Source organism: Thamnophis sirtalis, unplaced genomic scaffold, assembly GCF_051295495.1.
Source record: "Thamnophis sirtalis isolate CommonGarterSnake01/CBP01778 unplaced genomic scaffold, rThaSir2_p1.2 scaffold_8, whole genome shotgun sequence".
NCBI classification, from domain to species: Eukaryota; Metazoa; Chordata; class Lepidosauria; order Squamata; family Natricidae; genus Thamnophis; species Thamnophis sirtalis.
The window spans coordinates 4,226,830-4,240,031 of record NW_028261388.1 but is presented as its reverse complement, the minus strand read 5'-3'; the positions used below and the strand labels follow the sequence as shown (position 1 = coordinate 4,240,031).

At 40.7% G+C, this 13,202-nt stretch overlaps 1 protein-coding gene across 1 annotated transcript in view; it reads left to right on the top strand.

The window, feature by feature from the left end:
* PAK1 (p21 (RAC1) activated kinase 1) overlaps positions 1-13,202 on the top strand; it is a 79,045-nt gene that overhangs the window by 15,051 nt on the left and 50,792 nt on the right. The gene's annotated exons all lie outside the window — the stretch shown is intronic.

The window sequence follows — 13,202 nt, the reverse complement described above, 5'->3', positions numbered from 1 at the left end:
CCTCCCGGGTTGAGAACGGGTGTGTGTGTGGGTAGGCTGGATGGCCTCTAGGGACCTCGAAGGCTATAAAGATGGTCTCTTTTGCAAGGATCCCAGCAGCTGGCAAATGTCTTGAAAAACGTTTAAGAAGACGTTGGATATCCATTTGTCTGAAATGGTGTAGGGTTTCCAGCCTAAGCAGGGGGTTGGACTAGAAGACCTCCAGGGTCCCTTCCAACTCTGTTATTCTATTCTATTCTAAACGGATTTAGATGTGGGCTAAGAGTGGCTTGTATGGTGAGCTGTAGTCTTATTGTTGCTCACTTCTATTACGGCACTGAGAAAATTGGATTTTTATGGGAATTTTAAGAAAATCTAGAGAAACAATACTTTTATTAAGCCAAGTGAGCTTGTGTGTGTGTGTGAGAGAGAGGGGGGGGGAGGGGGGGAGGGGGGGAAGAAAAAGAGAGACAGACAGACAGACTTTGGGCCAATCACCAGGAGACGGTGAGTTCTAGTCCCGCCTTAGGCATGAAAGCCAGCTGAGTGACTGGGCCAATCACCAGGAGATGGTGAGTTCTAGTCCCGCCTTAGCCATGAAAGCCAGCTGGGTGACTTTGGGCCAATCACCAGGAGACGGTGAGTTCTAGTCCCGCCATAGATATGAAAGCCAGCTGAGTGACTGGGCCAATCACCAGGAGACGGTGAGTTCTAGTCCCTCCTTAGGCATGAAAGCCAGCTGAGTGACTGGGCCAATCACCAGGAGACGGTGAGTTCTAGTCCCGCCATAGATATGAAAACCAGCTGAGTGACTGGGCCAATCACCAGGAGACGGTGAGTTCTAGTCCCGCCTTAGGCAAGAAAGCCAGCTGGGTGACTTTGGACCAATCACCAGGAGACGGTGAGTTCTAGTCCCGCCTTAGGCATGAAAGTCAGCTGAGTGACTGAGCCAATCACCAGGAGACGGTGAATTCTAGTCCCGCCTTAGGCATGAAAGCCAGCTGGGGGACTTTGGGCCAATCACCAGGAGACGGTGAGTTCTAGTCCCGCCTTAGGCAGGAAAGCCAGCTGGAGGACTTTGGGCCAATCACCAGGAGACGGTGAATTCTAGTCCCGCCTTAGGCATGAAAGCCAGCTGGGGGACTTTGGGCCAATCACCAGGAGACGGTGAGTTCTAGTCCCGCCTTAGGCATGAAAGCCAGCTGGGGGACTTTGGGCCAATCACCAGGAGACGGTGAGTTCTAGTCCCGCCTTAGGCAGGAAAGCCAGCTGGAGGACTTTGGGCCAATCACCAGGTGACTGCAGTTGTTAAATTAGTAACACAGTTGTGTAGCACATCTGGCTTTCACGTGAAAGCCCGCTGTGTTACACAATTGTGTTACTAATTTAACAACTGCAGTGATTCACTTAGCAACCATGGCAGACAGACAGACAGACATATTTTCAAAGACTGAACAGACATAATGAGCTGTTCGTTCATTATGTTGGCACCGAACTTCAACACCGATGCTATATTTAAAATCCTGACTCAGGGCTACACGATATGCGGCTGACTTAAATTGTGATTTCTTTTTTATTTATACTACCTGAATCACCTTCCCCAATGCTAGTTTTCTTTGTCACTCAGGGACTGTCCAATTGTTCCGCTTTATTTTTGTGGCTTTTATCCAGATAGGAGAAAATAGCAAATATTGAATGCAGAACCAGAGTTGAGTGCGACGTATAACCTGCTCGCATTATAACCATTTGTTTAGTGGCCGTTCAAAGTTACGACGGCCCTGAAACAAGTGACTTAGGATCATTTTTCACACTTAACGACCGTTGCGCGTCCCTGTGGTCAGGGGATCGAAATTCAGACGCCTGACAGCTGACTCATATTTATGACGGACGCTGAATCCCAGGATAGCGTGATTCTCCTTCTGCGACCTTCTGACAAGCAAAGACAATGGGGAAGCCGGATTCGCTTAACAACCGTGTGACTAACGTAACGACGGCAATGATTCACTTAACAACTGCGGCGAGGACGGTGATAAAATTGGGGCAAAATTCACTTGGCAAACGTCTCACGTCAACCTGTGCCTCAATTGTGGTCATAAAGTGGAGGACCACCTGTATCTTTGGGTGGAGGGGGAGGGGTCTGTCATAACTTAAAACGGTTGCTAAGAGACGGTCATAAGTCAAGGACTGTCTGTATCCAATACAGACAACCTTTCCTGGCATTATCAAGCGATTCTGCTTTTCCTGCTTGCTAATTCAACCCCGTTTTCCTCACTGATTCTGTGGGAAGTGGTAAGTCAACTGATCCTCAACGTGGAAAGTGGCTTTGTGAGATCCCATGTGATCCCATGAAAGAAATGTTCTCTGTGTTTCCTCTAAGCAAATTTGTTTGTCATGCGCGATGCACTGCGTGTGATGATCTCCCACCAGGAAACCTCAGTGACTGATAACGGATTGATGTGGCTTGTAGAAGGGGGGGAAAGAAATGATGTCATCATGGCTTCTTCCAGATGTCTGTGCATGAATGGGGTCTTTGAGGATTACAGGAGGAATTTCCCCAGCTGATCTTGAGTGTCTCGAGTTCGAAACACCGCTCTTTTAAAAAAAAATAAAACCAGTTTATTTATATATTTTCCTTAACATACATGTTTTACGAACAGCGTATTGTCTGGGTTAGTTTGCTTATGTAATAGTATTATAATATAATAATATATTAAATGTAAAAAACATACATAATAGTATTTTTCCACTTTCTGATTTCCACATCTATTATCCAACCATTGGTAGAATAAGTCCCATGTTTGATAAGTATTCTGTATCTTTTTATCTTGAATGCCCACCTACCCATTTCTGCCCAATCTAGTATTTTTTTAACCACATCGTCTTCTCTGGGTGGTTCCTTGTTTTTCCAATGTCGCGCATGTACAATTCTTGCTGCCGTCAAGCCATGTAATATTAAATATATATTCCCTTTATCGTATTTTTCGGGTACTAGGCCTAACAGAAATATTTGTGGCTTATAGTCTGTGTTGCTTTAACATTTTTTCTAATCATGTATGTATTTTCGTCCATTATTTTTTTTGCCTTTGTACCTTTTTTTCTTGTTCTTGGCTCAAGAGTTCTTTTAAGTTTTAAGTTTTCTTTAGAGTTCTTTAAAGGTCTTTTAATTATCCAGGTTGGGAGCCATTGTTTGGAGGCCCCCAAATTTCCATTGCTAAGCGAGACGATTGTTAAGTGAATTTGGGCCCGTTTTATAGCCTTTCTCGCCACCGTTGTTAAGCGAATCACTGCAGTTGTTCAGTTAGTAGCGTGGTTGTTACTGAGGCCTTACAGGTGTCTGGGAGAAGCTGCGATGACATCACACATGCTATGATGTCATTGTACAGACAGTCCTTGACTTACGACCACAATTGAGCCCGAAATTTCTGTTGCCAAGGGAGACAGGCGTTAAGAGAATTTTGAGTTTTTAAGTGAATTTTCAAATGAATCTGAATTTTGATCACGTCAAAATGCAACAATGGTCGTAAGTGTGTAAAACGGTCATAAGTCACTTCAATGCCGCTGTAACTTTGAATGTTCGATAACTGGTCACTTACAAGAGCAGTGAAAATAGTGACCGTTTTTCACACTTACGACGGTGGTCATGCAATCAAAATTCAGGTGCTTGGCAACTTGCTCACATTTATGACGGTCCCTTTTGCGACCTTCTGACAAGCACGGGGAAGCCAGTTTCACTTAATGACCGTGGGACTAACAACAGTAGTGATTCACTCAACAACTTTGGCTAGGAAGATGGTAAAATGGCGCAGAATTCACTTAACGCCTTGGCAACAGAAATTTTGGAGTCAATTGTGGTCGTAAGTCAAGGACTAACTGTACAATGACATCATAGCAGGTGTGATGTCATCGCAGCTTCTCCCAGACACCTGTAAGACCATGGTTAGGAGTTGCAAGTATCCTAAGTGTTGGCTGGACCATATTTTCAATCTTAGACCGAAATGTTCAACCAACTCAAATGGGACAATTTGGCTGCCTTCCCATAATCTAATTGACCTGGTTATTGGAAGGAGCTATTTCTGCATTCCCACGTGCATGCAATCAATAAAGTAAACAGGCAGGTTTATTGATTTATTATGAGGGGGTTATGTATTTATTCTTATTTACCGTATTATGAGAGGGATCCTGGAGTCTTAGTGAACAACCAGTTAAATATGAGCCATCTGTGTGCGGTGGCAGCCAAAAAAGTAAACGCAATCCTAAGAGGCATTAACAGAGAGATACAATCAAGATCAAGGGAGGTGCTAACACCACCCTGCAAAGCCTTAGTAAGGCCACACCTAGAGTACTGCATCCAATTTTGGCCACCACATTATAAAAAAGACGTTGAGACTCTAGAAAGAGTGCAGAGAAGAGCAACAAGGATGATTAGGAGACTGGAGGCTCGAACATACAGTGGACGGGTGCAGGAACTGGGCCTGGCTGGTCTAGTGAAGATGAGGACCAGGGGGAGACATGACAGCAATCTTCCAATATTTGAGGAGCTGCCACAGAGAGGAAGGGGTCAAACTATTCTCCAAAGCACCCGAAGGCCAGACAAGGAACAATGGATGGAAACTGACCAAGGAGAGATTCAACCTGGAAATAAGGAGGAATTTCCTGACAGTGAGAACCATCAACCCATGGAACATAAGTTGCTTTTAGAAGTTGTGGGAGCTTCATCACTGGAGGCTTTCCAGAAGAGATTGGCCTGCTCATTTGTCAGAAATGGTGTAGTGTCTCCTGCTTGGGCAGGGGGCTGGGATAAATGACCTCCCAGGTCCCTTTCAACTCTGTTAATCTCTTCTATTTATTTATTGAAAGGGGCGAAAGAGTTATACGATCTGAAGAGAAACCAGAGTATTGAAAATAATTATACGGCCACTCAACTTTCACTCGTTTGCCTTTCGCATCCTTGGCTAAACCACCAGAACAGGGTCGTGTTAACCAGGTTTAAAACCTGGTTTGGCTTGCAATCCCCTCGTTCTTAACAGAATTGGCGAAGCCGGTTGTGTGAACAAAACTCCCAGGTCTCACGTAAGAGGGAATTCAGAAGAAAATGAAGCTTTTTAAAAAAATATTTGCCTACAGAAATGCGTTCTTCGCATCGATTTGGAGAGCTTTCGACTTGATTAAAAATCTTGCTTTTTTTTGGATCTCGAGGGAAAAGTGGTGCGATCCCAGACTTTGAAAGCAAACTAAAACGTTCAGGTTTACAGTTCTCCGATGTGGTTTCCATAAGGGACAGTTTTATTTCTGAAATGGGCCTGCGTGCGTTCGCTCGACCTCCCGGCGCAGCTGTAATCTTAGAAGGCTTGGCTGAGGATGGCACATTTATTTATACCGTGAACTTGATCGCTCTTTAAAAATAGCCCCAAATAAAATGCAGGTTATTCTGATCGAGATGGCCGATTTCCTGATTGAAAGCTTCTCATTCTCCCAAATAACATTTCTACTCGAAAGCAAGAAAATGAATTTCGAAAGAGGAGGTCTCGGGCAATAAAATAAAAAATATATATATCTGGAAATAGATTTTAAAAAGGATCTGCGGTGCCTGACTTATTATTATTTGCTGCAAAATACTGGCCGGAGAAGCTTCTGCAATATTTTATTGCGGGAGATTTCTTCGAGGTCAGCGGCTGACATTAAAGTGGAAGTCAATATTGCTCCCTGGGGACTGCCTTGGAATTGAGGTCGGTCTGAATGTTATTTTGATGGCCACCCCAAAGCAAAGATTTATCGGTCGGGGATTATTGGAAACATCCTTTAATTGCCCAAATAAAATAAAATAAAAACCAAAATAAAATAAGAATAAGCATCCATGGTGGCAATTTAAGAATCGCCTAGTCAGCTTAAAGCCGATGAAGAAAACTTGCATGGGAAATCCTCGGCGTAGGACTCCCCAAAATTTCCCCTTACGAAGCGAGACAGCTGTGAAGTGAGTTTCTGCCTCATTTTACGACCTTTCTTGCCACGGTTGTTAAGTGGATCGCTGCAGGTGTTAAGTTAGTAACAAAGTTTGTTAAGTGAATCTGGCTTCCCACGTTGAGTTTACTGGTCGGAAGGTCGCAAAATCACAAGATCCCCCCCCCGGGACACTACAACCGTCATAAATATGAGTCAGTTGCCAAGCGTTTTAATTTTGATCACACGGAGATGGAGATGCCGCAGTGGTCGTAAGTGTGAAAAGGCTTAAAAAATGAATGGTCACTAAATTAACTGTTGTAAGTCCTGTATCTGCAATCTCGCCATGAGGAATGTATTTTATGAATATGATCATGAGTTATCACTGGTTGCTTGTATGTATACAGAGAGCTTATGCAACAAAGACAAATTCCTTGTGTGTCCAATCACACTTGGTCAATAAAGAGTTCTGTTCTATTCTATATTCTATTCTATATCCTATTCTTATTCCCATATTCTATTCTATTCTGAATTCTATTCTATTCTATATTCTATTCTTATTCCCATATTCTGTCCTATTCTATTCTTATTCCCATATTCTATTCTATTCTGAATTCTATTCTATTCTATTCTATTCTATATTCTATTCTTATTCTCATATTTTGTCCTATTCTATTCTTATTCCCATATTCTATTCTATTCTGAATTCTATTCTATATTCTATTCTTATTCCCATATTTTGTCCTATCCTATCCTATTCTTATTCCCATATTCTATTCTATTCTGAATTCTATTCTGAATTCTATTCTATTCTATTCTATTCTATTCTATATTCTATATTCTATTCTTATTCTCATATTTTGTCCTATTCTATTCTTATTCCCATATTCTATTCTATTCTGAATTCTATTCTATATTCTATTCTTATTCCCATATTTTGTCCTATCCTATCCTATTCTTATTCCCATATTCTATTCTATTCTGAATTCTATTCTATTCTATTCTATATTCTATTCTTATTCCCATATTCTGTCCTATCCTATTCTATTCTTATTCCCATATTCTATTCTATTCTGAATTCTATTCTATTCTATATTCTATTCTTATTCCCATATTTTGTCCTATCCTATCCTATTCTTATTCCCATATTCTATTCTATTCTGAATTCTATTCTATTCTATTCTATTCTATATTCTATTCTTATTCCCATATTCTGTCCTATCCTATTCTATTCTTATTCCCATATTCTATTCTATTCTGAATTCTATTCTATTCTATATTCTATTCTTATTCCCATATGCTGTCCTATTCTATTCTTATTCCCATATTCTATTCTATTCTGAATTCTATTCTATTCTATTCTATTCTATATTCTATTCTTATTCTCATATTTTGTCCTATTCTATTCTTATTCCCATATTCTATTCTATTCTGAATTCTATTCTATATTCTATTCTTATTCCCATATTTTGTCCTATCCTATCCTATTCTTATTCCCATATTCTATTCTATTCTGAATTCTATTCTGAATTCTATTCTGAATTCTATTCTATTCTATTCTATTCTATATTCTATATTCTATTCTTATTCTCATATTTTGTCCTATTCTATTCTTATTCCCATATTCTATTCTATTCTGAATTCTATTCTATATTCTATTCTTATTCCCATATTTTGTCCTATCCTATCCTATTCTTATTCCCATATTCTATTGTATTCTGAATTCTATTCTATTCTATTCTATATTCTATTCTTATTCCCATATTGTGTCCTATCCTATCCTATTCTTATTCCCATATTCTATTCTATTCTGAATTCTATTCTATTCTATATTCTATTCTTATTCCCATATTCTGTCCTATCCTATCCTATTCTTATTTCCATATTCTATTCTATTCTGAATTCTATTTATTCTATTCTATTCTATATTCTATTCTTATTCTCATATTTTGTCCTATTCTATTCTTATTCCCATATTCTATTCTATTCTGAATTCTATTCTATTCTATATTCTATTCTTATTCCCATATTTTGTCCTATCCTATCCTATTCTTATTCCCATATTCTATTCTATTCTGAATTCTATTCTATTCCTATTCTATTCTATATTCTATTCTATTCTATATTCTATTCTTATTCCCATATTCTGTCCTATCCTATCCTATTCTATTCTTATTCCCATATTCTATTCTATTCCGAATTCTATTCTATTTATATTCTATTCTTATTCCCATATTCTGTCCTATCCTATCCTATTCTTATTTCCATATTCTATTCTATTCTGAATTCTATTCTATTCTATTCTATATTCTATTCTTATTCTCATATTTTGTCCTATTCTATTCTTATTCCCATATTCTATTCTATTCTATTCTGAATTCTATTCTATCTTCTATTCTTATTCCCATATTCTATTCTATTCTGAATTCTATTCTATTCTATTCTATATTCTATTCTTATTCTCATATTTTGTCCTATTCTATTCTTATTCCCATATTCTATTCTATTCTATTCTGAATTCTATTCTATCTTCTATTCTTATTCCCATATTCTATTCTATTCTACCCTATTCTACTCTACTCTACTCTACTCTACTCTACTCTCCATTCTATTCTTATTCCCATATTCTACTCTACTCTATTCTGTCCTATTCTGGACTCTGCTCTGCTCTACTCCACTCCATCCTATTCTGAAATAATCTCCCATGGTTTTTTTTAAAAAGAAAGTTCTCTCAAAGGTAGTTAATTTTCCGTCATAAAAACAATGGATCAGGAATTCCAGAATTTTTTTTTTAAACTAACAAATTCCACGGTCTGAAAAACTTTGAACAGTGTTGTTTTAGCAGAGTTCTTTCAGTGCTACCCCAAGTCTTTAATTGGATGTATTTAGCATTCGCAGTGACTTTGCAAACCCCTCACGCCCCTAATTTTAATCCCCCGAGATGAGAAGTTGCTGGTAGCGGCTGACACTCGCCTGCGGTCACTTCTCCCCCTGGATTTTGGCCGCCATTGTCCGGAGGCACTCAAGCATACCTCTCTGGTGGGAGGGACTAGAAACTTGCTTTTCTGCTAAATGGGCGGGTTTTGGGAGGTGAGATGGAGGAAAATAAAGAGGGGGTTGATTTTTTAAATTCATTTTTTTTTTTGCTGAGTCTCACATTCTTTGTGTGCAGTTTGGAAGAATTGACACATAGGGGCTGGGGAGAATTCACCAACAGGTAGTCCTCGACTTATGACCACAATTAAGCCCAACATTTCCATTGCTAAGCGAGACAGTCGTTATGCGAGTTTGGCCCCGTTTCTTGCCACCGTTCTTAAGTGAATCATTGCAGTCGTTAAGTTAGTCACGCGATGGCTAAGTGAATTGGGCTCTCCCACTGACTTTGCTTGTCGGACAGTCACAAAAGGAGATCGGGGACACGGCCACCGTCGTAAATATGAGTTCATCGCCAAGTGTCTGAATTTCGATCAAGCGACTGATTTTTACTGCGCAAGCTTTTTCCTTGGTTGATTAATTTCGGTCCAATCTTGGTAGCTTTGAGATGGGAAGACTTCAACTCCCAGAATTCCCCAGCCAGCATACCGGCTAAGGAATTCTGGGCGTTGAAGTCCACCCCATTCTGAAAGTTGCCAAGTTTGAGAAACCACTGGGAGGGAATGAAAAATAAGCCGAATTATTTTGATATTATAGATATTAGATGTTTTTGAGGTTTAGAGAAACCGGGCCCTTTGTGTTTCTGACCGAGGCTTCCCAAGAACATGAAGCAAACTTCTTGTCCCGACAAAAATCCCTTTTATTAATTGACTGTGAATTCTCCTCCTTCACATCCAGCAAAGTCTTTCAAGGGAGGATTTACAGTCACAGACCTTATCAGGCTTGGAGAGCTGACAGGCCCATATTTGCAAAACTTGGCAAGGAGTCTCCGAGAGTCACGAACCAATGAAGGGAACTAATGGTCTCCTGCAAACTCCACTCCCCTGTTGCTCCCTCTTTTATTTCCTCTGGGAGGGGCCATTCACCGTCCACCTGTGTCTTTACTCCCAAGTCAACCCCTGTTCCTTAACTGCTCCCTTCCTCTGGCAACTCTGCGCATGCGCACACTGGGAACAGGCTCCAGCTGTTCTTCTGCCTCACTGATGCCTGACTCTGAAGGCAGCTGATAACTGTCGGACGGCCCTGGCCCTCTTTCTGCCTCCGACACAGAGCCCTCATCAGAGCCTTCCCCGGACTCCAGGACTGGCCCATCTTCCTCCCCAACCCTCCTCACTTTCCGCCACTGCGTCCTGGCGGGCCACAACACTTTCTGAGCTGGGAATGCAAGAAGGGAAAGGAACTGAATTGTTCTTTTATTGATTTACATCCTCCCTATTTTTACAAATAACTCAAAGGGGCGAACCTCCTATTTTCCCAGCAATTAAATGAAATAAATATAAATGAAATAAATCCTAATCCTAATCCAATTCTGTTAGGTAGGTTAGGTTGAGGGAGAGCGATTGGCCCAAAGTCATTTTTCATGCCTAAGGCAGGACTAGAACTCACCACCTCCCTGCTTTCTAGCCCGGTGATTTAATCACTAGACTGGCTCTCTGACTTCCAATTTTGGGCTCAGTTTTGGTTGTAAGTTGAGGCCAGTCTATAGCTGACGTCTTGCCGATCACCAAAGTGTTTTTAAGAAGTTTGTCTGGAATGGTGCAGGGTCTCCCGCCTGAGCAGGGGGCTGGACTAGATGACCTCCAAGTCACAAAGACCTTATCTGGCTGGGAGAGCTTCCAGGCCCATATCTGCAGAACGTGGCAAGGAGTCTCGGAGAGTCACGAACCAACGAAGCGAACTAATGGTCTCCTGCAAACTCCACTCCCTTTTTGCTCCTCTTTTAATTTCCTTGGCGGCATCTTGCCGATCACCGAAGTGTTTTTAAGAGGACAGCCGTTTGTCTGGAATGGTTCAGGGTCTCCCGCCTAAGCAGGGGGGTTGGACTAGATGACCTCCAAGTCTCTTCCTTCCAACTCTTGCTATTCCGTATTCTGTTCCGTAAGGTTTCCTGACTCCTTCCTTAACAGGCATCCTGGTTCTTTTTCCTCCCTTGAAATTTATGCCGACTTAATCCTACAAAGGCCTGCTAGCCGAGACTCCCATGAATTATAAATGCTCGCCTTTTTTACGAGGTCTTCTGGGGGAAATGCAGATAATTGGAAAGCAGGAGTGCTGGCTCAGGCATTTTCTTCCTTACCTCGTTCGGTTTCATCAAAGCCCCTCTGCTTTTATGAGATTTTCCCCCTCCCACCCATAAGGAAAAGGGGAATTTGGGTGAATTTTATATGGGTGGAACGTGTAGCATTTCTACCCTGTTTTTTGTTTTGTTCCTTTTAGTGTCCATTTGTGCGATGTTGAAAAAAATCCCTGCATTTTACCGCCAGCCCTCTGCGGCTTCTGCTTTCCCTTATTTCGCTCAACTCTGAGGGAAATTGAAAGAAATTTGGAGGGGAAAATAAGATAGAAGATCAAGGGAATTGCAAAAAGCATACAAGTAGTAAAATTGCAGAACATATACAAGTAGTAAAAGGGACGCAGTGGCTCAGTGGCTGAGACGCTGAGTTTGTTGATCAGTAGGTCGGCAGTTTGGCAGTTCGAATCCCCAGCGCCGCGTAACGGAGTGAGCTCCCGTTCCTTGTCCCAGCTTCTGCCAACCGAACAGTTTGAAAGCAGGTAAAAAATGGAAGTAGAAAAATAGGAACCACCTTTGCTGGGAAGGTAAACCATGTTCTGTGCGCCTTTCAGCATTGAGTCATGCCGGCCACGTGACCATGGAGACGTCTTCGGACAGCGCTGGCTCTTCGACTTTGAAATGGAGATGAGCACCGCCCCCTAGAGTCGGGAACGACTAGCACATATGTGCAAGGGAAACCTTTAACTTTTATACAGGTGTTCCTTGACTTAAAATCCTTGATTGAGGGACTGTTCGTACTTACAACGGCGCTGAAAAACAGGGAGTTAGGACTATTTTTTCACACTTACGACTGTCGTAGCATTCCCCCATGGTCACGTGATCACCATTCAGACCCTTGGCAGCCGACTCATATTTATCATGATAGATGATAGATAGATAGATAGATGATAGATGGAGAGATAAGAGAGAGGAGAGATAGAGAGTTGGAGAGATGAGGAGAGAGAGATAGATAGATAGATAGATAGATAGATAGATAGATAGATAGATAGATAGATAGATAGATAGATAGATAGATAGATAGATAGATGGAGAAATGGATGATACAGTAGATGATAGATGGAGAGATAAAAGAGAGGAGAGATAGAGAATTGGAGAAATGAGGAGAAATAGATGATTGATAGATAGATAGATAGATAGATAGATAGATAGATAGATAGATGGAGAGATGGAGAGATAAGAGAGAGGAGGGATAGAGAGTTGGAGAGATGAGGAGAGATAGATAGATAGTTAGATAGATAGATAGATAGATAGATAGATAGATAGATAGATAGATAGATAGATAGATAGATAGATGAGCAGAGATAGATGATAGATAGATAGATAGATAGATGATAGATAGATAGATGATAGATAGATAGATAGATAGATAGATAGATAGATAGATAGATGATAGATAGATGATAGATAGATAGATAGATAGATAGATAGAGAAATGGATGATACAGTAGATGATAGACGGAGAGATAAAAGAGAGGAGAGATAGAGAATTGGAGAAATGAGGAGAAATAGATGATAGATAGATAGATAGATAGATAGATAGATAGATAGATAGATAGATAGATAGATAGATAAAATACCCCTTAACACCATTAATTTTACTTATTAATTTGTGATATTCTTATTCCCATTTCTTGTTCAGGAACTCCAGTTGATAGCATCCTATCTCCCCCCCCCCTTGCCCCAGAAAACCCTGCAAGGTAGGACAGTTCCATAGTTGAGGGAGAACTAGAACCTGGATCTCCTGGGCCCAGCAGAGGACTTTCCCTGCCACACCACAACTTTAGTGTGATGTAAAAGAGTGCTTTCTGAATTAAAGTTATTGTGTGTACATTGTAGGACAATGAAATGTTTTTATTTTTTTAAAAATTGCTTTGTCATCTACCCATAAAATAGCAATTACTGAAATGTTTTTTTTTTTAAAAAAGCAAGATAGATAATATCAGAAGGAATAAAATGAAATTTGGGAGTTTGGATAAGGACACCTTTTAAAATAAACCCAGAAAACAGAGCAATGACTGGAAGGAAGGAAGGAAGGAAGGAAGGAAGGAAGGAAGGAAGG